The following is a 25,713-nucleotide window of genomic DNA, read 5'->3' on the forward strand; positions in this document are numbered from 1 at the left end:
AATTCCACGCTTTCACGAAGTAAATAGGATCTCCGAAGGGGGCGAAGAAGCGTGGCGAACCGAAGAAAGCACGCAGCTGGAGTGCGGGCCACGAAGATGCAGGCAACGAACCAGGGCCTCGGCCGAGATGCACGAGAGAAGGCACGGTTCTGAGAGGAGCTGGAATGGAGCTGGAAACGAGAGGCTGCGGGGGAAGTGGATGCCAGCCGGTGTGTGTTGATGCAAGTGCGGTGACTGTACGTGCTGACTGGCGGAGTCAGTCAGTCAGTCAGTCAGTCGGCTCGGCACCGGCCGCGACGCACGATCGCGTGGATTTTTCTTGCTTCTCCGTCCACACGTATATACGCACGCACACAACACGATAGAGTGGCCTGCACGCCTCGACACACACCGTTTTACCTCTGTTTCTCCGGCGAGTGGCGCGCGCCACTCGATCCCGGCCTGTTGTTCGGCCCAGTTTTTCCGTCTCGATTTTCCCTCCAGGTTGAGAAACCTGCCCGTGTACCAACAAGGGGCTCCGAGTGTCAGTGTGCTTCGTCGGATTAGTGGGCCTGTCGAAATCACCATAGAGGGTCACGTCTCAGCATCGACCAGGTAAGCCTAGAACCGAATTCTTAAGGATATGGTCACGGTGGATACTTATTCTAACTGGCGTTCTGGCGAATTAAACATCTCAACGCTATAATGCGTACGCTCACAAGACTCTCTGTATACGTATTTGATTGCTTTGACGTATCGAGTTTGTTAGAACTGCAGTCCATCCGGATACGTATTCGTTGTAACTATATAGCAAGTTTGCAGATTTGGAATTTTTTTTATCTGTGAGATTTTTGACGTTGTATGGGAAAAGCTTTGAATCCTCGAGATCGTTGAAGAGACAGTAACAGTAGAATGATGTCGAAAGAATGTATTACAAAGAAGAGTCGTTCGCTGAAAGAGGAATGGATGATCGTTTGCTTCGATGTCGAACACGTTCACGCGCGTTCCAAGTGCCGATAGGCTGAATTATTTTCATGTCCCGTTAGGCGTCAACGATCGACGGATCGATAATGGACGGGTCGTAAAATACGTGGAATCAGGCGAATACCCCGTTTTGGATAAATCCGCGATCAAGGGATGTCATCACATCGAATACAACCACGGGAAAGTCGGCTGGTTCGGTTTCGATTGGATCGCGAGTGGACGCGATAACGCGCGAAACCGCAAGCCGGCTAGACCGAGTAAAAACCGTCGCATTTCGCTGTTCATACTGCGTCATTCAAGTCGATCGTTTTGTTTGTTTTATTTAATTGCTCCTGTCGCAATTCCATTTTTAATATTCTTCTTTGAAGATTTGAATTACGCTATAATTACAAATTCCACGAGCAGGCACGCAATTAAATCGAAGATGTAGCGTACAGTAGCTGACGAAAGTATTCGAATACACGCAGACACCCGTATCTTATACAAAACATTCTGACATTTCTTTGGCGTGACGTTTTCAAATATCAAAGTTTAAAACAAATTTCAAAATGTGCATAAAAGCTACGAGTACTTAAAAGCATATATTTCGCAGAGATGGCAAATATATTTAGACGATCGATTATCCATTGTATTAAATAGTCCTAGATATTCAAATGGCTTTCTTATACGATTAAGATAAGGCTATTCATTTTTTAATTTAAGTTTTCACTAAACGTACGTTTGTAGTAAGTATCTTATAACTTCTATACATGTTTTCGGCTTTGTTTCAAGCTTTACCAATATATCATCGATAGCTGTGAGTCACTACAGTGTTAATGACATTTCAAGAATCTTTCTACGACATAAATACACAATATATTTATACAAGATTTTTATACATAGTTCAAATACTTTTGCAAGCCACTGTACGTCACGTATGTCTACGTAGGAATTCTCGACGTGTGTCATTCCCTTTCCCTTTGCCGCTAACGAGGCTATAGGAACGTCGCTCGCGATCCAACGCAAACACGAGATAATGCTCGACGTTTGATTTTTAAGTGTCGTTCCTCGTCAAGGATCTGTAGCCGCGATTATCGCGATAGTCGCGGCGCGAGAGTGGCCGTCCACTCCTTTGTGTATATTTCGATACAATCTGTTTTTACGGTTGTATTTCGACAGAATCGATGGAATTAATGGGACAAAGGGAACAGCGTTCGCGAGACAGCCGCGTTATCGGTCGGAAACATTTGGTTTTTTCTTCATGAACCTTTTAACCGCCGCGTTTAGAGAACGACACAAGCGGAGGCGTGTCTGAGGAGCGTGCGACGAAACTCGTGATCGTTGCTGACTCGTTGGTTTCAAGCTATATTTAGCCAGACGGACGGCGTCGTGACGTCGCATCCATGTCCGACACATCGATCCTTGTTAATGATCCGACTTAATCATCGATCATTGTGCGAACATTTTTAATACGTCGACTAGACTCTTGTAATTTTTGTTGCCATTTACTGAATTACAGTTATCTATTTTGACGTAAGTATGTAATAGATATTTTTTAGAAATTATCTCATTAAACATGTATGACTTGCTCGAAGAAAGTCAGACATATATAATAGCTCAAAGTCCGACAATTGTATTTCTACAACTAGATCATTCACGATATGTTTAAGTTAAGAAGGTTTTAAATTGTAAAAAGAAACGCACGAAAGCTACTATCGCTAAACATTTTACGTAAAATTCTAAATTAACTGGGCTGTTCTTCGTTTCCTCCTCGCGTTTTTATCTCTTCGGTTATCTTCTTTTTCTTTGAGTATACTTTGTTTACAAAAAGCTAGTCCAATTATATCGAATATTAAAACTAAATATTTAAAACTTGCTTTGTAATAATATCTATCGCTGTGCAACATTCGTTCTGCATCAGACAGATTGGAAAAGAACCGGACGGTTAATGAAAAAATGTTATTCTTAAATTAACTTCAAATATTCTTCAAGTCAGCGCCGACCAGAATAGCGCGTCGAAAAGAAAGTTGCTTTTAATTTTCTCCTACGTTCGTCGAAAACTGTATTTGGAGCGGTCTTTATCAGCGTACGTAATTCGCTGGCAACGTTTCACCGCTGCGGTGTGGCGGAAGGTGTTTCGACGCGGGTGAACACGCGGCAGGCGTGCGCGCGATTTAAAGGAGAAAAAGGTCTGACACGTGAAAGTACGCGCGCTTGCGAAATCGAGGAGAGGATATAATCTAATTCTAACGGTAACCGGATACCATTCCGTTCGTTCTGTGGCTGATTGCCAAAACGAATTGAACGTGCGTTAATTGTCACTAATTATATTATTCGATAAGTTGGTTAACGGCAATTTAACCGCGTGCTACGGGCCCGCGGTTTCCTCGTTTGGACATCAAACGTATCCGCTGTCTGAATTACGACGAATAAAAATCGGTTACACAGTAGACAGTTTTCACGCGCTAAAGTAATATCTGTACGGTAACCGGCACTTTTCCACTATTTGCATTAGGTCGGTGTACAGTGGCTACAAAAAGTATTTGCACGTACCTTTAGTTTTCAATGAATCGTCTTTTTATCGGGTTTTACGGTTGGCCTCTGTAAGAGCTACTAACATGATAAGAAATTTAATACATTGGAACTTAATGAATTGCTATGCAAATGATATAATAGATACAATGGTGCGCAAATACTTTCTGTGGACACTATATATCCGGAGTTTTATCGAGCGTGCAACAATGATATGCAAAGGAAATGCAGATTTTTAATACGTTTTTTAATTTTATGTGGCATGATAACGCTACGTCTACGATCTGAGCGTGGAGAATTTGCACTGTTTCGACAGAGATGAACTCTGTTCCTAAAAATATTTCAGGATTAAATGTTTCACGCTCTGAAAATTTGCTCGAAAATTATAATTGTAAGTTAGAGTTTCAGTTATGTGTTATTAAAGATCATTTTACGAGGGTGGTGTTTTATTAAATTGGCCGAATAAATGTTATTAATAGCCTCTTAAATTTGATATATTTCTGCACGTTTCCATAAATGTATAAACATCCGTGCTCTAATAATAAATGTAAAACACTCGAAGTACAGTAAGCATAATGATATTTAGCGGATGAAACAAACGTCTGCTTGGATGACTTTACTGTTCGTAAAGATATGAATTTGCAGAAACATTCGCAATCCAGAGACATCTAAAGCTATCAATCGTTTCGGTTGATCGAAGTTGGTTACGATCGGAGCAGCGAGAAAAAATGACGCAGCACGAGAGACACCTTGTAGCATAATACCGTGATAACGTAATTCGCGCGTGACCAATTGTCAGAGCTCAATTGGAACGCAACAGGCACGGCTTTAATATGCGTTTTATACGCGGCCCGCTAACTCTCGTGTGTACGCGTGTCTCTTCTTAAGCGAGCACGAACACGTGAAAAAGCTGGTGGCTCGGTTTGTTCTTTCGCGTCGCTCAGTTTCGTTCCAGTTTCCGGCTCGATATCTCTATTACACCGCCAATTAGGGCGCCGGCATAACGAGGATTTGTAATCGAGACCGCGCGGCAATTACTCGCGTATCAATCGGTCACGTGTGAAATTCCTTGTTTTCGTCGTCGATTCTTCACGCCAATTGTCCTAGCTTTCTGAAGCACTTCATTAGCCTCGTCGTTTTTCTCGTCTCGTTTTTCTTTTCCCCGTTCGTATACATCGTTACTGGTAGATCGTTAAATTGGAAACGATCTTTATCGTTAGCAAGAAATTACTGAATCGTTGTAACGAATTACCTTACGCGAGGAACGATCGCTGAGCGGAAGACGCAACGAGTTTTCGCGGAATCGATTACACGACTGACACTGTTTATTAAGATTCAAAAGGAATTTCACGACTCGATTGACTAAACTGGAAAGAATTCCATGTTTTATTTTTATTCATAACAAGACTCGATCTAGAGTATCGAGTGGTGGAACGTGGACACGTCTACGAAAGCAGGATGTGAAATCTCCTATTACGTAGTAGCCACACCACGTAAAGAAAATCTTGGATTTCTGTGCACGAAATACGATGCTTCGACCAACGTCGAACCGAGTCTCCTTTGTATCGCCAGATATCCATGCTGCAGGTGATTAATAAGATTCACCTTGAACGGCAACACGCCTGGAAAATTGACGCGCGAAGCCTCGTGATCGGAGTAGCAACGATATTTCATCTAGAAAATCTCTTTCCTCGGATACATACGCAGCGTATAGTAGTATATTCAAATATTATTCATATGTTATTCGAAATGTACCAATATGATTATGACAGTCGTGTTTACAGTTACAGTGCTAATGAAATTTTATGTATACAATACATTGGCGCGAAAGTTTTCTATGGTTAATATTAGAATACTTTCGCGTGCCAGTGTGAATAGCGCTTAATGTCCGAGCCGCGCTTCAAAGAAAAAGCAACAAAGAAAAGTATAGCTATCGTCAGCAATGGAGAACAATGTTTGCGTAAGCTGTGAACTCGACGTAATTTAACCAGCGAGTTATGTAGATATCCTACGATGTGGACCGAGCATAACGTTATCGAATAATTAGCGAGCAATGCTTGAGTAACTGTGAACTGTGCGTAATCGATAGTGGACCAAACTAGTGGCCGGCATTTCGCTATGAACCTGACGTAATATGAACATTATTGGTAGTAACAACGTTTGCATGGTCGTAAACGGGTCATGGTGGCAACTCGACGAGAGGGCAAAGTCGATGGACGAGATTTATTTCGCTATGGGCGGAATATAAAACGGTTAATAGCGCGCGATCCTTAAAACATTAAAAACGCTTAGCAGCTACACTGCCGTGCACAAATATTTCGTTCCTTTTGCATAATAATTTATCGACTAATAATATCGGTGAATTAGCATATTATTCGTTGTAATTATGTAACGATCTACAGAAGAGGGACGACGAAAGAAAAACGACAAGACGAGCTTTGTTTCTAGTTCTGTAAGATTCCTTTGTGCTTTGAAATAATAAAAATGAAAGGACAAGCCTGCGGACTCGAACGATAACGTAAAGTCACGAGTCAACTACCAGCTGTCCCGTAAAAGGAAACGAACGTAACGTACCGACGAAGTAAAATGTATTATTTACGTAGTTATTCACCGTTCAGAGTGCAACGATCCGGCAAACGTTCTATGCATAGTTAATGCAACCCAGGGACGGTGACTTTCCCCTCCTGTTCAATTATCAAAGGTTAGAAGTCCTTCCGATATTTGCGCGAAGAGGCGGAACTTGATTAATTTGTTCGAGGGATGAGTGTAATTACAGTGACACACGAAAGTATCTCAACAAGTACATAGAAGTGTTTTATGAATAAGAAAACTACAGGAAAAGAACACGATAAGTTACATTCTCGATGTCCTACCGGAGAACAATTTTCAAATTCTGTATGTTGCCGATCAATTGCACGTTACTAAAATTCTTTCTTCGGCAGGCTGCTAATAAAGCGCAGTGTCGGCCATAAGAAATGCGTCCTACTTATTATGAATATATTACGTAAACATTAGAGGATAGATATTCTTGCTTATGAAAGGAGATTTTTCTCTAAAATTGGCCAAAAAATGCATCCTCGTTCTTTGAAGAAAAATTATATTTTGATCGCATTTATCTGCTCTGGTTAAAATTATCGAAGCGTGGAAAGGAAAAACAACGCCGGTCGATGTTGGCTCTCTGAAAATTTGCACTGATTAAAATCGGACGTTCCATATATCCCGCTGCTATATAATCCACGTAAAGTAAACAGGCTTCTTCAAAGAGAAGACGGAAAAATCGAATATCGAGGCTGACGTAAAGACTTTCTGATCAACTCAGTATGAACGTTACACAAGCTGATCCGTGGGAAACATTTCCAAATATTAAACTTACGAGCGAGAAGCTCTATCCTAGCTTTGACCATTTGAATAAATCAAACCGATTTAATATATCAAACTTCTACCGACCGTTTCGTCAAAGTCAACTTTTATACGCGGTATGCAGAGAATCCTTTTTCCTCGTTTAGAAACTGCAAAGTCTACAAAGAAAGATACTGTACAAATAACAACAAAACGAAAGATAACCGGGAACAAAGCCGTTTATTGTTGAACGCTGTTCTTGCATAAGGAAGACGCGTTATCGTCATTACCGTTATAAGATACTGTGCTGTGCAAAAATTCCAAACCTATTAACAAAGGAGGACGAAGTAACACCGTTGGCCATCAAAGTCTGGGGCCCCGAATTTTTGCAGAACTCTGCACAAAAATGCAAGTCTCATCAGCCACAACGTGGCATGTTTCGTCGAAATTTATTTGTCGCGCGACCGAATACGTTTCCTGTTCCAGTTTCGAGGTAACCCCAGTTCCGCGATCCTGTGAACGCTTTTTGTAATTGCAGCGGTGGCTCTAATTAAATTAAGGCGCGCGGAAATGCGCGCGATTCGTTGCACGGTCGACAATGCACAGTTAATGTCGCTCGGCCAATCGGTTCGTAGAAAAACCAAGCACGGTACTTTCCATCTAGGTGTTCTTGGCTCGCGACCATATGCAGCGATAATTGAGCGTCTATCATAGAAAACTTTTACGTCCATATCGTACGTGTTATAAAAGATATTTTGAAATGTCATTAGCACTGTAACGAGACTCGACTATCGTATTCATAAAAAATGTCTACAAGCGATCGAGCGTTTTTGCGAGCAATTGCACGACGATGTTTTCACTAGGATCGAACGCTGGTGAAAAATGCACGACGTCGTTTTCGCGGTGGGACTTTTCGAATTTACGCGTACATTGCAATTAAATCGAATTCGCCTCGTCTGTGCAGAGGCGAATTTTCCAGGCAAATTTTCACGTGGATGAGATGCAAACTCGTGTTCCTTATGCATGAGGCGGGAAACGCGGTAAAGCTCCGATAATTTCTTGAAACAGACTCGCTTCAGCCTCTCTCTTTCTCTTTCTAGCCATGAAACGTTTCACAGCATCGCTATCAGAAACGGTTTGATAACGGCTTGCCTGCGCAACGGGAAGAAACTGAATTCTCATTGTGTAAACGCGTGCGTGTTCCAGCGGTTTCCTGCTACGTGAAAGTCGATGGAAAGTAATAAATTGAATGGCGAAGACGAAGTTCGGTGAATTCGTTCTTTAATGGAGGAGAAGGCATCGGGATGCGATGAAAGCCGCAATAACGACTATGTTAACGCGCATCGAAATAATAACACGTATGCTCGTTACATATTTACTTTACGTTTTTCAACCATATTCTCCCGATTTATCTGGTTACCAACAGGAAGAACAGGAATTTCTAAATCGACCGGTTAGAAGATTTCGTCGATACTTTTCCGAGTTTCGTGTCTTTGTTGTCTTATATATATATCTGACCTCGGTCAGGGTCTCAGTATCGTTGCCACGTGTTTAATTCGAAATTGTTTAGTCAGCTTCGAAGATGTACGGTGTGTTTTATGAAAAGAGGGGTCTAGTGCTTTACGACCTTAGAGTTTAGAGTACAGTAGAATTCCATTTATGTGAACTTGCTTGGGGATAAGTAATTTATGTAATTGGAGTTCACTAACTCTCCACACTAGCTACGATTCCTCTAATTCATATACACACAGTGTGAAACATAGTCGATCTTTTTAGTCCGATAAAAAACGATCTCGTGGTACGATTATCTTTGATGACATGGATTTCTCAATTTGTTTATTTTCGAGAGCGATTTCAAAAACAGATAAAAGAGAACGCATTCAGAGAAAGTCTAGGCGTTTAGACGCTGATCCCGACCGCCGTTGGATCGCATTACGGGGACATTACCTACATTTAAAACCGCGAGGTTATGCGTCAACCTAGTCGTTTTGCGACGTTACCTACTTAAGCAGATAACGTCGCGGCAGTGGTAATGCCAGTTTACGATTCCGCTAATTCGGTTAAATCGCGGACTGTCTTTGTCATTTTTAAGTATCGAGATAAAAATTTCACCTGAGATCTGAAATTCCACGTTGTCAAGTACCGGTCTTATAACGATGCTGTGATTATACATTTATCGACGATCTAAATAATATCGCAGAGATACACGGCACGACAGCAAACTTCCCGGACTGGTACCAGACTACGAGTTCTAATGGTTTTCAATTAAATTTTTCCACGTTTCCTTCAAGTTATATTCTATGCACAAAGTATCTGAATTCACGGAAGTTTCCAATTGTCAACTATGTAACAGTTTTATGAATATACCGTGTGCGTCGTACGAAACTTTCGCAATTCATTGACACTGCGACGAAACACGTCTGTCGTGATTATATCGATAAGATTTGAAAATCGAAAATATATTTGTTACAGAACACGTACATGAAAGGTATCTATGTGCGAGTGTTGAAATACTTTCACGAGCCTCTGTAGCGGTTCTCCGTCGAGTGACACGGGACCTTCCGATTTCGAGGCGAGCTTCTTCGACCGATTGCTCTTATCTGCCATTGTAAATCTATCTCCCGTCGCGTGACGTATTTATCGTTGAGAAAGTAGCAGACAACGACCTTGATTCTACCGCGATATCTAGACGTATCGAGATATTTAAATTTCGGTCCACGAACGTGGTTGGAGGTTCCCCGATCTCCTATCTCGAATTGCACGAGGGATTTTCGACCATTTACATCCCGTCACGAGAAGCATACTGCGCGACAATAAAATTCCCGGATTATGATAATACAAAATCGATCATTTATTATCTTAAAAAAATACCCTCGACGTGAGGGCCTCTTTCGATTACACGTTTAAAAGGAATGTTCATGTTGTGTGTCAATGTTTTACAAAACACATGTTTACGATAAATACTTGGTAATTTCTATACATATACATTTTTAGATTGATTTCAAACTTTACCAATGTAATCACGACAGTCGTATCTGATTAACAAAGATTTCGAAATGTTGCACCGCACCGCATGATCATAAACATTTTCTACGATAAATGTTCAAATACCAATGTACACTACGATCTTCTTTGTTCTGTATCATCGGAAACAAAACGACTCGAAGCCTTTTCCTTCTTGGAGCAGACAACATGGATCGCACACCTCTCTAATTCCTGCACGCGCTCCGAACGTTGTTTCCCTTCTCGCTCTCTGACTGGAATATTATTTAATCTGCAGATCTACCAATTAAGAAGTGAAAAGCTCGGGGAGCAGGAAACGAGGTACGATTCAACGGATCGCGAACCGGAAGCATCGGCATTGGAGATCTCTTCCGACGAGTCCCCCCGATCGTGCGGAGAATGAGCAAAACTTTACACCTCGCGCGGAGAGGAACCCACGGCGTTTAGATATCTTTTATCTTTCTACAACCATACGCTATTTTCCCGTTCTTCTTTCTCTCTTCTCCTCGTAAGCTCTTTACCTCCGCGATCCTGCTGAAATTCGTTGCCTCGTTGGTCGTTACCGCGATAAAACTGCGACACGGTGACGCTTTTTATTTCGACAATGGTATGCTCGCGCGAAGACACTGTTCGCTCTTAATTACTTTTGCTCTAGATTCATATACGAGTAAGGCGGTTAAATGGAAAAATGGAAGGCATAAAATTCAGAAGAAAACTCTGTCCTCCTTTTTAAGCTTTTATCTTTTGATCTAAGAACTGTAAAATATTTCCAAGTCCTTGTATTCGTCCTTATTTTCTACGTTGGTTGGAACACTCGGAGAAAAGAAAATTCCGCTAATGATAAAACTTGATCAGAAGGTAGGTTAAATTCGCGAGCCCTCCAAACAGGTAGATAGATAGATAGAGAGAGAGTGAGAGAGAGAGAGAGAGTGAGAGAAAGGGATAAGAGAAAATTCTACCCTCGGCCACCTTTTAACTCGAGAACTGTAAAACACTCCCACTCTCTTTTGCTTTACCTTATTTTTCACGTTGGTTGGGAAACACGGGGTAAAATAAAATTCCGCCAACGATAAAAAGGTGCGTAAAACTCGCGAGATCTCCACCTTTCCGTGGGTAAGTTTCGTGTTTGGAAATTCGAGGGCCGAGACTCGTCCAATATATTTTTTCTCCTCTCTTTCTCTTTATTTCGTCAACGTGTTGTTAAGTTATTATTAAGCTATTATTATTATTGCCCCTAACCGTTAAAACTCCGCCGTTCCCGCCGGAAGAACCCTCGAAACTCCCCTGTGCGTTATAATCGTCCGGAAGCGTAGTGCGAAGCGCTTTTGAAATTCTCCCTTTCTCTCTTCTCTTCTTAACCTTCTTATTGGAAACACTGCATCTCCAGTCCCTCTGTTCTTATTTACGAGAACGAAGTACACCTCGAACGATCGTCAGATTCAAAGGGCGGTACGTAAAAAGTAGGTCGATAAAACGGCGAAATGGTGTACGTAAACCGGATCGTAAAAATGATGCAATCAGAGGTTGGCGAACGATTTTAAGATGTTTATATGAACTTTTAGAATAAACGCTGGTGGCGATAAATAAACCACAATGACGTGATAATAAAATTTATGCAAACAATAACGGGAAAGGTAGAGAAGTATAAAGGACTTGAGAGATAAAAGACACTAATAAAATAACAAAACGTCTAAAAGATAAAAGTATTGCGTACTTTGGTATGACGGGTGGCAATTGCTCGTACATTTCGAGGATCGATTATTACTCTGCTGCTTTTCCTCCGATCGTTTGATAAACAAAAACTCGAGTGTTTCGCGGTGAAAAAGAAACTTTGTTCCTTGAATTTCCAAGATAACCACGGCGCGTGTTTTTGGTCATACTTGACATTCTTCGTGCAGTGGTTTTATTTTTTGTGCGCAGGCAGCGCTGCTTGAATGCCAGGACCCCCGATAAGAATCCACCTTGAATTCCAGCCAGAATTTCGGATTACTTAAACTTTAGCGTAGTGGAATAAAATAGATTAAAAAATAGAAAATGTCAGCTCAGAATTATTTTCATCGTAGAACATTTTCTCGTCCAAGATCTGCCTATAGGCACCGATTCCTAATTATTAATAATGAAATTAATCGAATATTCGATACAAGTAGGAGCATAAAATGGTTTCAAAGTTCCAATTGGTAGCGTACATTTTCAACTCCTTATACTACTCTAGAAACTGCATTGGGAAGAAGAATGCAGAATAGAACGGAAGGTCAGGTCGATGTAGAAACGATCACGATGTACTTCCAAGCTATTACGAGCGCATACGTATGCGTGACGCGTGACGGAGTCACAGACGCGTGCATAGAGGCTCGCGGGGGAACGCTTCATTCGTACAATACGAATGAATGGGCAGTGGTACGACACGACATCCGGTCGGAAGAACGGATCGCGGGGAAGGAAGGGTCCGTCTGGTGTACGCGTTCATTTTCCACGATCGCTATTTCAAGAGAGCGCCGGGTGCGCACGGTACCAAAGGCGGCGACGGCGGCGAAAAGCCTCGTAAAACTTTACGACCAACTCTAAAGTCAGAATCGTCCGGTCGCGAAACACTCCGCCGTCTCCTCGTTTTTGCCGCGTTTATCCCGTGAACGCCGATAACACCAATAGGAAACGATGTTCCACGATCGGACCCCGTCCCGATCCACCTGATTTGCGGCGTTCTACGGTAAATCGTGGCCGAATGGTTTGCTCGAGTTGTTTAGATTATGCAGCCATCGTTCAGCGATCTTTTATGGCCCGTTTTAAGGCAATGATTTTGATCGTTCGTGTACACTGTTCGCTTTTGATGAATCTGGAGAAAATCTCTGTTCGAGTTTTGAGGTTTTAGTCGAGCCACGTATCTTTGAATTGGATGAAGGTTTAGTAAACACGCGGTAAGAAACGAGTTCGTTCACGTTTTCTTATAAACACGCATGCACGTGACATCGCTTTCATATAAAATATACATGTACATAAAGCAGTACTTTATTTATTTCACTTTCACGATCCGTGTTATCGAAATCTGTGTTTGAAGATTTACAGGCTGAACGTTGACACCATCTTCGTAAGCAATCGACCATTACATCGATCTATCCATCCAGCCCTGACACTTATCGGTACTGTAACTTTCTCACCAAGTCGTCATTTATACGATTGCCGTTTATTTTTATAGCCAGAACTCTCGATTACAAGTTACAACATTCAATCTGTTTCACTTAAAATCATAAACCTCTGTAAACTACCTATAGAAAGAAAATCGTTCGAGCAAAGTGGATGTCCTTCGCGTGCGGTAAAACGGCTTCATTTTTCCTCCGCCTTTTTCATCTTGTCTCGCTTACACGCGTATTGGCCACGATAACGGTATTCCGGTTTTGCAGGCGCAATTAGCCGAAACGGAGCACAAACATTCGGAACGTCGATCGGTATCCTGGCGCACTGGAGATTTATTCGAGTGATATACGCAGGCTCACGGAAGTATTCGAAAACATTTTGAAATTTCCTTGTTACGAGACTCGATTAGCACGGTTACGCGTAACAGCAAAGTTTGAACTATTCCGATCGTTTCTTTTTCTTCGTTCCGATTAGCTTTTCAAATGAACTTATCACCGAATGGAAAGCACCGCAGGCTTTCACGGTTTCGTGGATTAATTATTGTGAAAGCCACTGTGCCACGTATAATTGGCGCCAGATTCGACACGCGAAAAAGCGGAATCGAGGTCTCTTCCTTGTTTCGCGATCGTTTCCCGCCAGATATTGGCTCATCGTCGTTGTCGAACCTAAGTGTTGAAATCCTGGATCGTCTTCGCGTGGACTGCGCTGGGTCTAAAGGCAACGAAGCGTGGGGCATCCGATCTTTCGCAACGAACCAGGCAAACGCATCTGTTCTTGTCCCGCGGCGAACGGGAGTATGATTTACGGCGGCACAACGAGATAGCGTGCAACTTTAATTCGTGCCTCGTCGCAGTTTCGCCAAACCAGAAAGCCAATTTGTAAGAAAGGATTAGAACATGGTTTCCTGTTTGCTCCATTATTTAGAAATTTCCAGCGTGCTTGAAAACTCTCGAAAGTATTCAGATACTTGCTCATTTTTGACATGATCTGTTTTAATTACAAAATTACGGATATTCAGAGGCTGGTGAACATATTTGAACGCTTGCCGGAAAACTTTTATGTTATGATGTATTACGCGTAATATTATACAAAATATATTATACTGTACAAAATAATCATACCGGTAAATTGTAAAATAAGTTTGAGAATGTGCACAAAAGTATATTTGTTTTAAACGTAGGCTTGGCAAAGAATTCTGACAGATCGAAATAATCGAATGATCCGTTGTATGGATCAGTTATATTATACCTATTATATCGATAATATATCAATATATTTACCTAATATCGAAAACTCGACTCGTGTTCGTCATATGCTTTGTACAGAAGAATGAAGATAAATCAGCATTCCTGGTAGCGTTTAATTCGCGTTTGTGTGCGACAACCTATTGGACGTGGTTGGAAGGAAAATCGCGTTACTCATCGTATGATCTAATATGCCGATGATTTAGAACGGCGGCGAAGGCGTGCGAGTGCGGCTTTTATTTCCTTCGGAATTTAATAGTTGAAGGAGCATCGAGGGCGTAACATGTCGGTGCGCCGAGAAAATTATTTTCACCCGTGTAATTAAAGCCCGTTCAGTCTATTGTTAAATATTGCAACAAGAATCAATTGGCTGAGGCTAGAAGCATCGTAAGAACGTGCTCTAACGCTCGCTACGAAATTGGAACGCTCGTTTCGCGATTGTAACGTTGATGAAACACCGATTACCTATTAATCAAAACGCTATACAACGACTCTTGCATGATACTACTGTATTGTTCCAAAATATCGATAAATTTCACTCTTCCTGAACATCGACAATTTATTTATGTTAGGCATAAACTACCTTGGAAAGCTATTCGTGATTCAGTAACTTACCTATATCGACGTGTTCCTATTAAATGAATCCATTGCGAGACCGATATATGTACAACATTATTGAAAAATGTAAATAAAGCAACATATCGTTTCATCGAAACACAAGAAAAGTCTTGAAATTTATTGCGCAATTCAGATCTATAGAAAAAATGCCCGCACTTGAGAAAGAAATTATCCTGTAGTTATAAATGTATTTCAACTTCTTCAAACGTCGTGCCAACCAAATCTTAGAAATCTTTCGTCAAAACTGTGATATAGATTGATTGATAAAACATTGCAAACAAGAGTTGCATCAATACGACCTTGTTCCTTAACTCGGATATAGCAGTAGATTCTTCTCGTTTGTCCGAATAAATTTGGGAACGAGACAACGTGACAATAGAGGTTCCAGTTGTAGAACAAGATCGAAAAGAGTTTCAAATAAGTTATACACAGAGTTATATTTCAGTTTGATATAAGATAACAAGGGGTTAATTTCACCCTTGAACCTACAACTTGGCATCCCACGCGTTCCTGCGAAACAGACAAAAGGGAGAAAAAGGCAAGACACATAAATAACTGGAACGCGAGGATAAGGGATAGCACTTAATCCCTGGCTCGTTCGATCCTCCGGACTAAATTTACGCGGCGTCGCGTGCCGATCGCGTCCTTCGACGCGCGATGCGTCTCCATTAAGCTTCGTGGCCGTCCACTTTCGAATGCTTTATCGTTGTTTTGCTTAAGCGAGCCATGGCCTCTGCCTAACAGGCAGAGAGCAGACGCTCGACGCGTAAATCTAAATTTAGTGGCATGCATCTCCTTTCGGAAGAAGATTCTGTAGAGGGTTTGGCTGCGCCGAGTATATACACGTAGGGTCAGGAAGCGAAAGAGAAGAGGTAAGAGCTTAGCGAGCGCAGACTAAGCAGCGATGCACTTCCGTTCGAAATAACCTCCGGACGTGAATCCACAACGAACGAGATTAACGAGCAAGCTTGGCCGGCTGTGATAACTTTGTATTATCTCGCTCCTGGGGAAATCATGTGATCGACGGCCTCCCCTCGCCGACGTCTGTCTGCTTCTTCGCCGAACGACCCGCGACCAGATTAGTCGTGTGTACAGCAGGGTTACCTACATGCTACTCGTATCTGTCGATCGACACGATTTCCCGGTTTATTTAAACGCGGGCAATTGGTTCAGGTTCGAGTCGGTTTCAACGTCCTATTTAAATTCCACAAAAATGCTGATAGGATGGTATCGAACGATAGTTTTCGATTTAGTATCTCTCAACTCGCCTAATAATAATGTATTGTATATCGTTGTGTCTGCGTATATTAGATTGACAGGAGAAAGTTTCGCATCTAGGACCACATTCAGATCATTTTACTTGTCTCAATTTTGTGGAATATCCTATAGATACGTGTATATAGCGTTTTCCTACCGTATCAATCCTATCGCTTCGTCTTTCGTATCGTAAACGTTATATTACTTTTGCACCACTGTGTAGCAAGCTCGTAACCAGCGCGGGCCATTCATACTAAGAACTCGAATATCCAATGAATTCTCCTGTCACCTTGTAAATTCGTACGAACGACATTTACAGCCCGTAGATCTTGCCGGTTCTTGGAAGACATTGATTTTCGTGGGACGAAGGGCAAGAACGGTACTCGGAGAGCGGAGAACTTTCGTAGAAAGGTCGATCAATCTGCAGACCCGTGGACGTATACTCCGATTCGATTTCTCCGATCGTACGTCACGGAGCCGTCCAGCGCAGTTACTCGCGGCTCCCTCTTCTTCTTCAGGGTTCAAATGTCAGTCGGCCTAAAGGTCACGTCGATCGACCGACATTCACCGAGGTGCGCGGCCATTGTCTCCTTGCTAATCAGAGTTCTCGACACGATGGGAAACAGCGTACACTGGTCAGCCTCACGGGCGTCGTTTCCACGCAATTTCCATCGTGGGAAATTCGATTACGAGATCCTTCTTCCCCGTGTTTTATCACGGTGACACCGTAAACAGTCGTTTTCGAACTCGCAGAATTGCGAGAAGAACGAAGAAGCTCTGAGTGGTTTAATCGAAGGAGTCTGGAATCCCAGCCCGGTAATCTGCTCCAGCAATTCTTCGTCCCTTCACGCACAAAGTTTAATTGCAACCGTAGCGACCTTATCGACACGCGATAGACAATAGACGCGCCAACACCTCGTCCAACTTCGCCTAACGCCTGAACTTTGACATGGAACGAAGAACAATCATCCAGACTAAGTTCGTTCCTTGGGACGTAGTCGACTCTGGCTCGTTCTGGTAGGAGCTTAATGAAGTTACACGTAGAAACCTTGAATACCGCGTGCTGTTCCTTGACATCGTCGCCGAGGGTGCTATAGACTCTCCCTCTCGTTCATTCGAGGAGGACGATCAGAGGAGGAAAAGTTAGATCTCGTTCGATTCTGAATTTCTTATACCATAGACGACAATACTTCCTTCGGTTGGATACGCCGGATCTTGTTTCGACAACGAGTTCTTGTTAAGCTGGTCCATGCTTTGACGCCGTTTATCAAACAGCGTGGCCTCGACTTTACGACGCCACGGAGAAAGGCTGTTGGCGACCTTTTTGCTCGCCATCGTTAACCCCTTTCCTTTCGAAACATTCTCCAGGACCTGTAATTGAATTCGCAGTTTCTCCAGTTATTTCGAGGCATTATTGGAGGATGTGTCAATTATTTTTGGTTCGAAGCAACGTGAGAGATATCGAAAGATATCGCGGAAAAAGTGGTTCTACAGGTTCTGGATATTTGCTATACTCTATAATAAAGTTATTTTTATTCAAACACAGTTCCATCAAGTTTCACAGCGATGTTGTTGTATTCTTTGCTAAAAAGGTCAATTGACAGATAATTTAAGAGCAAGACAATGTTCACGATATTAACGTAATTTGTAATTTTGTTATTGTAAGACTGCACGAACAAAGTGTTCTTCCTCATATTTATTTAAATATATTTTCTGAACGACAAATTTACGATATACAGATTCGGATATTCAGTCCTTAAGAAGTTAGGCAATGTATCATAAGAATATTCGAGAAACAGTGGACCAACTCTCAGAACGAGAACATTTTTATTACAACATATTATTCACGGTCCCCTGGAACTGCTTTGAGACTTTCGGATTCGATTGCTTTTGGAAGTTCGTAATGCTGTTCCATAGAATCGCGGACTCAGCGAACGAATCACGCGACCGTCTTCGACAATCTATGCCAGGGAAAAGCTAAAGATGTCACCGTATCGAATCTGCTAGCGTAGCTACGACCGTAGAAACCTGTATATTTATGCGAAGTCCGTGACCTTTGAATACCTCTGCCTCGTATATTGCACCGCGAATATTCCGCTTTGTTAAAATAGTAGGACGAGCGCATCCAGAATTTTTCGCGAAATTGAATTTATCCTATCCCCGTAACTAGTCTATTTAACTGGCCATTTTATGCAAATGCAATATTGTAGGAATGTTGGGTTGCGATGTAAAGTAAGTGGAGGAAAATTTTATCTGAACCCTTCAGAGACCTAGTCTTTTTTAAATCTGTGAAAGAATTAAAGTAAACGTACGAATTCTTCGCAATCCAGCGTTTCGAACGAAGTAGTCATTTTTTAAAGTTTTCATAATTTCTGAACGATTTTGCAAGGTTTGCTTAAATTTTCATAAATATTTTAATATTTACGAACGATGGTGCTCGGTTCTCGATCACTCGTCGTTTACGCGCATTTTCTCTGCCTCGCGTAACGATGAATTTCCTTGCAAATGCAAATCTCCAGAATTCCAGTGCAACAGATACCGGATCAGAAAGTCTGAAAAGAATTTGCAGCCGGTTTTATTATTCGCGATTCAGAAGTTCCGATGAAAAATGGTCTCATACGTTCACGCTTTAACCTTGAACGAATGGACAGGTCTAGAAAGTGTCCACAGTGCAGAGTAAGCAAACACACGATGACGAGCAACCGCGTGAAAGGATCGCGGAATTCGCGAGATTCTCCTGTGCTCGATTGCACTTTCCACGACAAAGTGTGGAAAGTGGGTGTGCATCGTGAATTAGTATGAGACACGTAGGGTGTCTAATCGTCGTGGAAAGTGGGAAAAAACGGTATGCAGGGCGGAAACGCAGTGGGACGAACGAAAAAGGAAATAAACCGGCTGCAAGAAAGTCCACAACTATCCTGATGCTTCGGCCTAAATTATGCGTTTTCACCGGCGTCGTATTAAACACTGTTCTCGTTCGTTTTATGCGGTGGAAGGGGAGCTCTTCGGTGAGACCTGATTGCACAGTTCGCGGTGGTTGTTCCGTTGTTCGATTCAGTTTGCGTTGGATGCGTGGTCGTTAGCGGATCGCGGTAGGATTAACGGAGATTTCGTGTGTTGTTCCCAGTGTTTTGGCAAAGTAAATCCGACAAATGGATATTGTACGAGAAAAAGGATTAATAAATCGTCGGATGAAAGTTTCGTTCGCGATTTAAAAATTTCGAAGATGAATTTTGCTCGAAGGTGGTACAGGTAAGAGTACGATTGTAATTTATAGAGAGACGTAGATGTTTGGAAAGCCGACAGGTGTTTCATGTATCGGGAGATGTAGAATATTCTACAGTGGAATATGATACATCGAACTAATTAGTTAGTTAGAACTTTGTTCATAGTAGCGTATATTGCGATACATATACGCGTTTTTCCGTCTTCTTTACGGCATTCAGATTTTATTTACAATTATTCGTCATACCAACTATGCTTCGTTCATCGTAGCATACATCACTACGCTCGATTTTCTTGGAAAAAAATTCTTAACCAAGTTCTTATGAAACACGGCCGTGTCTCAAGAAATACAAAATTGATTTCGCGAGAAGTCGTAAGCAGCGTTAAGTGGAGGAACGAGGTGAAGTCATCGTGTCACACATTCGCGCAGCTAACTGAAACGAGAAGATGCGTTCATAGGGAGAGTTGGTGAAAGTAATTTTTCTCAGTAGCCTACGATAAGCTGGATGCTTCTATACCAAAGATAAGAGATCGGCACGCGAGCAAATAATCCATTTCGCGGACGGGTTGGCGATTGGTCGACCGCCATTGCCAATGCCGTGCGCGCGCGAACACGCGAATATACTCGTGCACTGTAAAAGCAAGACCTTGCTTCTATCACAAAAGGCGGACTTTCACTTATTACGAGCGAATTCACGCTGCTGTGCCTGTCTTTTTTCTTCTCTCTTGGTAATTAAGGTGTACACGGCCGCGGTTCGAATTACCGACGATGATTAGGCTGTAGGTGCTCTCCCTCCAACAACTTAATGACAATATTGACGCAGGAACCTAGTTTCGGTCCACTTCGAGTTGCGAAACGAATCGCGGTTAGGTTGCGAAACTCTGGCAGCACGTTGACAGAGCTGCACCGCTCTGGGCCTTTGTTTTATTCTACTCTTACGTGTGACAACTTTAACTCTTTTAAAAGCTATAGTTAAAGTTGACGCTATCGCAGCTGAAATTTCGCACTAATTCGTTACGTTTGTTTTAGGAATCGACAAAGTTAAACAAAGTTTGATCGTAAATTAAACCTGTTCCAAACTTTTTACCATATATTCGATTCCTACTTGTAGCAATTCTAGCGTAATATTCTATCCATATCCTTTGCTACGATACCTTAATTTTGTAACATTCGAATAATTCACAGCCTCAAGTGGTTTCATCTCTTCCTTTGAATGTTCTGCCATAGAAAAATCATTTGATCGCTAATTAAGCCCAATTAACGCTTAGGAAAATAGACACCCAACGAAGGATATGCCGGTTTCCAAGGAAAGTTCGACGAAACGGAAGTTAGGAGAGCGTGGAGTGTTCGGCACAGATTCCCCAGCCAGCCATCCGGCAAACGGTACTCCGCTTCGTGTTCGTTAACTTCTATCGGTGAATCTAGCGGCGAATAGAGTCGGTCGCGGCATTAATATTTATTTCGTTCGAGCGGTTGCAACTTCGCCAGATTCCACTAGTACGGTCTTTAAGTAGGGAGTCGGCGATTGCTTTAATTTGCAGCATCGTTTCTAAGGACGGACGAGCTGGCCGCGATACGCGGTTTATAGAGTTGTAAAGCGGCGGGATTTATTAACGAGTAACAACCTGTTACGTCCACTTCTCTCTTCGCTCTTCTCTCCATTCCGAATCGTTCAACTTCCCGTCCGTCGACTACCGAAGTCGCTCCTTCTGGTTTCTGGTTTTTGTCTCTGCTCGTTCGACAGCTAAGATTATCTTTTGGTAGTCTGTTATTCGAGGCGTGAAATTTCCATCGATAGGTTTGCTCTTTCTTTGTACAAGAAACAAGCGATTTCTTTGCCTCGTATCTTTATACAGATCGATGCTTTAGCTTGTTAGAAATCAAACGGATCGAATCTAATTGCGAATTGCCTATTTCGATTTAAGAAATCTATCAACGATAAATATAATACGATTCGATCGAATATGATACGAAAAATTCCATAATGAGTTATTTTTCTAAATAAAATGACGAAATCTATCAGAGTTTAAAGTTTCTTCTAAATTAACCACACGAATATCCTACATTCTCCTCATAAAGCACAAACCTATTGCGAAACGTTATCATGGATCGCATTAATTGATATTAACACATGCAAAATACAATTTATGTCTCTATTTTTCTCTCTTTTAATTACAACGTCACGATACTGTATAATTAAAAACGAGAATTGTATTAATTTCACTGGGTTCGATACGAAAAGATAAGATCCGTGAATTATTGGATACAAGAATTTAAAGTCCATTCCCTTGAAATAATCTGGTATTAATTAAATAACTGTGCGAGCCACGTCGATCGAAGACGTATCACGTTCCCTCCGGTCGATTCGATGGTCTTCCGGTGTTTGCTCGCGTTAAAATCCCGTGACGACGATCTGAAAAGTGTTCTCCGGACGGTGGAATGGACACTGGCACGTTCTCAGCTCCGGGAACGTTTCATCGAAACGAATGGAGCGTTTCGCGTGGTTTATGTACGTTCCTCCCAGAGTTATGCGTTTCTTCGGCAGCCGATGGCAAACGTGCTGGCACGTAGCGGAACTTTGCCTCGTACGTGGTCCTCGCACACATAATCCACGCCTTCATTGTCTGCATTAGTGTGCGTCCTCCGTACAGCCTGATCTCCGCTTTGAAACTTCGTCGAAATTAAAGGAAATCTTCCGTTGAAAATCGACACTTATATACTTTTATCTTTCTTGCGCGTAACTCAAATATTTTCCTTTGTTTTGTTATCGTAATCGTGACACGAGTTAACCACGAGAAGTCAGTATCGTTGTAATAAACGTATAAAGCTCACATATACAGATGTAAGATTCGAGTATCGAAATGGACGGTACCAGACACATTTCCTCGCTGTAATATCGATAAACGGTTCTTGGGAAATATGCAGAGGATGTGAGAAGGTCATTAAAAGAAAAAAAAAAAAAAAAAAAGAGAGCGAAGGTATCGAAAGTTTCTCCTTCGATAGGAATGCGGGCATAAGTTATAGAAATGCAGTGAACGAATAATAAATAGTATTCGTGACGCGAGAACGAACCAGCCGTTATTGCGAAAGACGTCGTTACGAGTTTCTTCGATTCTCACGACCGCACCTTTCAGGTCAATTTTCACGCGTTTACTGTCTTCCAGCTGATTCGAACTTTTCGCAAGACTCTCACTCGTCCAAGAGATACGTGCGTCGCATGAAACATACTTTGAGCTAGAAATTAGTAGCCATATACTAAACAGTTTTCCATTCCGAGGCTATTTAAACAAGTAAATTATCAGCAGACTCGCCGATGATATTACTGTTATCTCTTCGGATAATTCGCGCTTTGATTCTTATGTATCTGACCCAGTTGTATCGAAAAGTAGCTCACGATCACCTGATACGACCCCTACTCTATACTTTGCACAGAACAATATCCTATAGAGCGAGGAAAATCTCATGAACGATTCCCATTAACCCAGGTCGCGGTTCGAGACGATCATCCTGTACACTCCACAAGCATGTACATTCACAAACACGGAGAAAAGCTCGTTGAATAGCGCGTGAGCGTGCGTATAACTGAGTTTACGGTATACTGGTCGCGCGCGGGAACGAAACCATCTCGGATAAGAATATAAATCTGAGAGATTCGTTCGGTTTCTCTGGTTTGCAGGACCGGGCAGGGGAAGTGCGGAAGCCTCTGAATGCGAAGAGGAAACGCTGACACCGGTCTGGACGACTGTGTGTATGCGAATGAACGAGAACCAGCAGAGGCATTGACCTCTTTGGCGACCTGCACACGCGTGCGCGCCAGTGACACCGCACGCGTGCGAATTCTGCCTTCTCCGGATAGATCGACTACGGATCAAAAACTTTCTATATTTTTCTTTCTACCTTTTACACATCCTTTTTACTCGAGACCGTTTATTAAAATATTGGAAAATAGGATTTTTGGTTTATATTGGAAGTTAGATTAGAAAATGGAAGGTCGTGAATATTTTATTTACCTTTACTTTTTTTTATTTAAGAATGGTTATTAAAATACTACTAGAAATGAAAATATTCTTTTAGTTCGTTTCGTTTCGGAGATTTGATTGGGAATCGAAGAGTCGACAATTCTTTCCAGAAGAGTAGAAATATACGCCAGATTAACCTCCAGTCTGTATTAAATAAATTTCAATTATACATAAAAAAAGTTCATTATATCGAACGATTAAATAGCCAATCAAATTATGAAAATGTGCATTTCACTTAAACGTTTGAATTAAATATGGCGAATAATGTATCCCCGCGCGAATTTCACCTGCACGTGCTCTCCGTTAAATAAGAAAAATATAAACAACAAAATACATTAAAAAATATCGGTATTTTTAAGTTTCATCCGACAATAAATCAAAGCACGCATCCTTTTTTACGGTATCGATTCTATCCTGTTAAGGATCTCGTTTTTGACTACCATTATGTTTTTACACAAAACGTATAAAACATTAAACAGGAACTGTTTTTGTTATCACGCAACCAAAAATAACGTCCGCAAAATTTATATTACAGAGTATCGAACACGTTCAAATTCTAAATGATTAAAACTCCAGTTCCGCGCAAAACATATCCAGCAAACTTACGATTCTTTATTCTTCGATTAGTTTTAGTTCCCTCGTGCCGTATTGCGAACGATCGAGGCTTCGTACAAGGCAACGGCTGAATCGCCTTGAGATTTCGATCGGGAAAGGTTACACGGAGGTTTCGCGCGCAAGGAAAGAGCCGAGACTGTTAACGTTGGTCAGGGATACTGTAACCTTTCGGATCGGTTACTTTCGTCATCGTCGCCATGATCGTTCGCAATCCGCGCAGGCTATTACCTCTAATTATTATTTCAGTCTGCCATTTTACGAGCCACAGAACGATCTTTAGGGTTTCCTCGAAACGGCTAATTGTGAAGTTCTCGATTCGCGTACTCAGTTTCTAGTTATTAAACCCACGACTGCCATACACTTTCTCCCGTCCAGCATACCTTCCCACGTTCTTCGACCCGCGGTGCAGACGTCGCTGATATTCGCGCGGATAATAGAAACTACCGGAAGAACGAATTCCTTGCACCAGTACCTGTCAGTGCTTCGGTAATTTCGATCGTACACAGTGTCTGACTAGACGAGTTATTAGAGTGATATTGCTGCAGTGACACTATCTTTGAGTGAATATTAGGAATCTGAGCGAAAATCTGTCAATAGAGAAATTATACAAATCCCGTCAGATTTTAATACATCGTCATATTCGAGTAAATCTAGTAAAAAAAAAACTATAAGAAGCGAATTACGTGGATGAACCAATCCGAGTGCTTGAGATTAGAACGTGAAAGAACATGTAGGGTATCGTTACGTTAAGATACTACGAACAAAATTTCTACGATGATGTCAGAAAGATTATAATATCTTAACAATCTTCTTAAATTTATCTTGGAACGTATCGTACCATTTGTCTGAAAATGATACGAAAGTCAAATTAATACACCGAACGGCAATTTTATTCACGGTTTTAAAATCACCTAATATTCCTGCTCTTTCAGCCGGTCCACGAATGTTACAATAAAAAATTTCCACATAATCGTACGTCTCGTCTGAAAACATAGCGTAGGCATACGGAAGAATCAGATGTACGAAGAGTTCCTGGGTTAATTAACGCGACCGACCGGAAATCTGGGTAAAAGTTGGCGGGTATTTCGCGGATATCGGAATTAGTTGGCCGCACGGTAACGCAGAATCGAGAACGACCTCATTAGGGGGCCGTTTCTTCTAGCAGGTAATTAAACGGGCAAAGGAAAGGAAAAACTCTGGCCGCGGGTGCATCGGTCGCGAAGTAGGGCTTCGCATTAATTGTATCGCGCCTCGTTAGGTCGTCCCAGAACGGGTCGAGGTGTTTCAGACTGGGCTAGGGAAACGACGCCGTATGCCTGATAGCCGGGAGAAACAGAGAAGAGAAAAAAGAAGGAGGGAACCGGGTCCGGGGACCTTGTGCTCATTGCCACGGCGGATCGACTCCGGAACACGAGCATCACGTGCTTCTACAGCACCGAGAGAGAGTTTCGACGATCCTAGAAACCCTGACACGCCATGCCGGTCGGGCCTAGTTTTTTCACCGATCAAACCAGCTTGCCTTCCTTTCTTTCTTTCGTATTTTACGCCTTGCTCCTTCCGCGAAGAAGAGTTTCTTTCGGCTACGTCAGATTCAGCGTAACGATCATCCACTTAGACTCGAGCCAAATCGATCGACCCTGTCGAGATACATCTTCGATTTTTAAAAGATTAAACGATCATAGTATACGGAATCCAGCCCTGGAGTATTATAGTGGAATAGCGTGGAGTGTATTAATTTTTGTTTCTCTAAATCTCTAAAGTATTGGTAGTTCTGTACGCTCTGTGG

The 25,713-nt window shown here is 42.0% G+C and overlaps 1 protein-coding gene across 3 annotated transcripts in view; it reads left to right on the forward strand.

The window, feature by feature from the left end:
- Positions 1-213: 213 nt before the first annotated feature.
- Positions 214-25,713, forward strand: part of LOC117205573 (flocculation protein FLO11) — a 64,479-nt gene continuing 38,979 nt past the window's right edge. For 2 of the 3 annotated variants that reach the window (XM_033444121.1, XM_033444124.1), the window contains exon 1: positions 214-594. The gene's annotated coding sequence lies outside the window, so the exon portion shown is untranslated. The remainder of the gene's footprint in view (positions 595-25,713) is intronic. The other variant, XM_033444125.1, reaches the window with a different exon arrangement.

Source organism: Bombus bifarius, unplaced genomic scaffold, assembly GCF_011952205.1.
Source record: "Bombus bifarius isolate JDL3187 unplaced genomic scaffold, Bbif_JDL3187 scf7180000007992, whole genome shotgun sequence".
Lineage (NCBI taxonomy): Eukaryota > Metazoa > Arthropoda > Insecta > Hymenoptera > Apidae > Bombus > Bombus bifarius.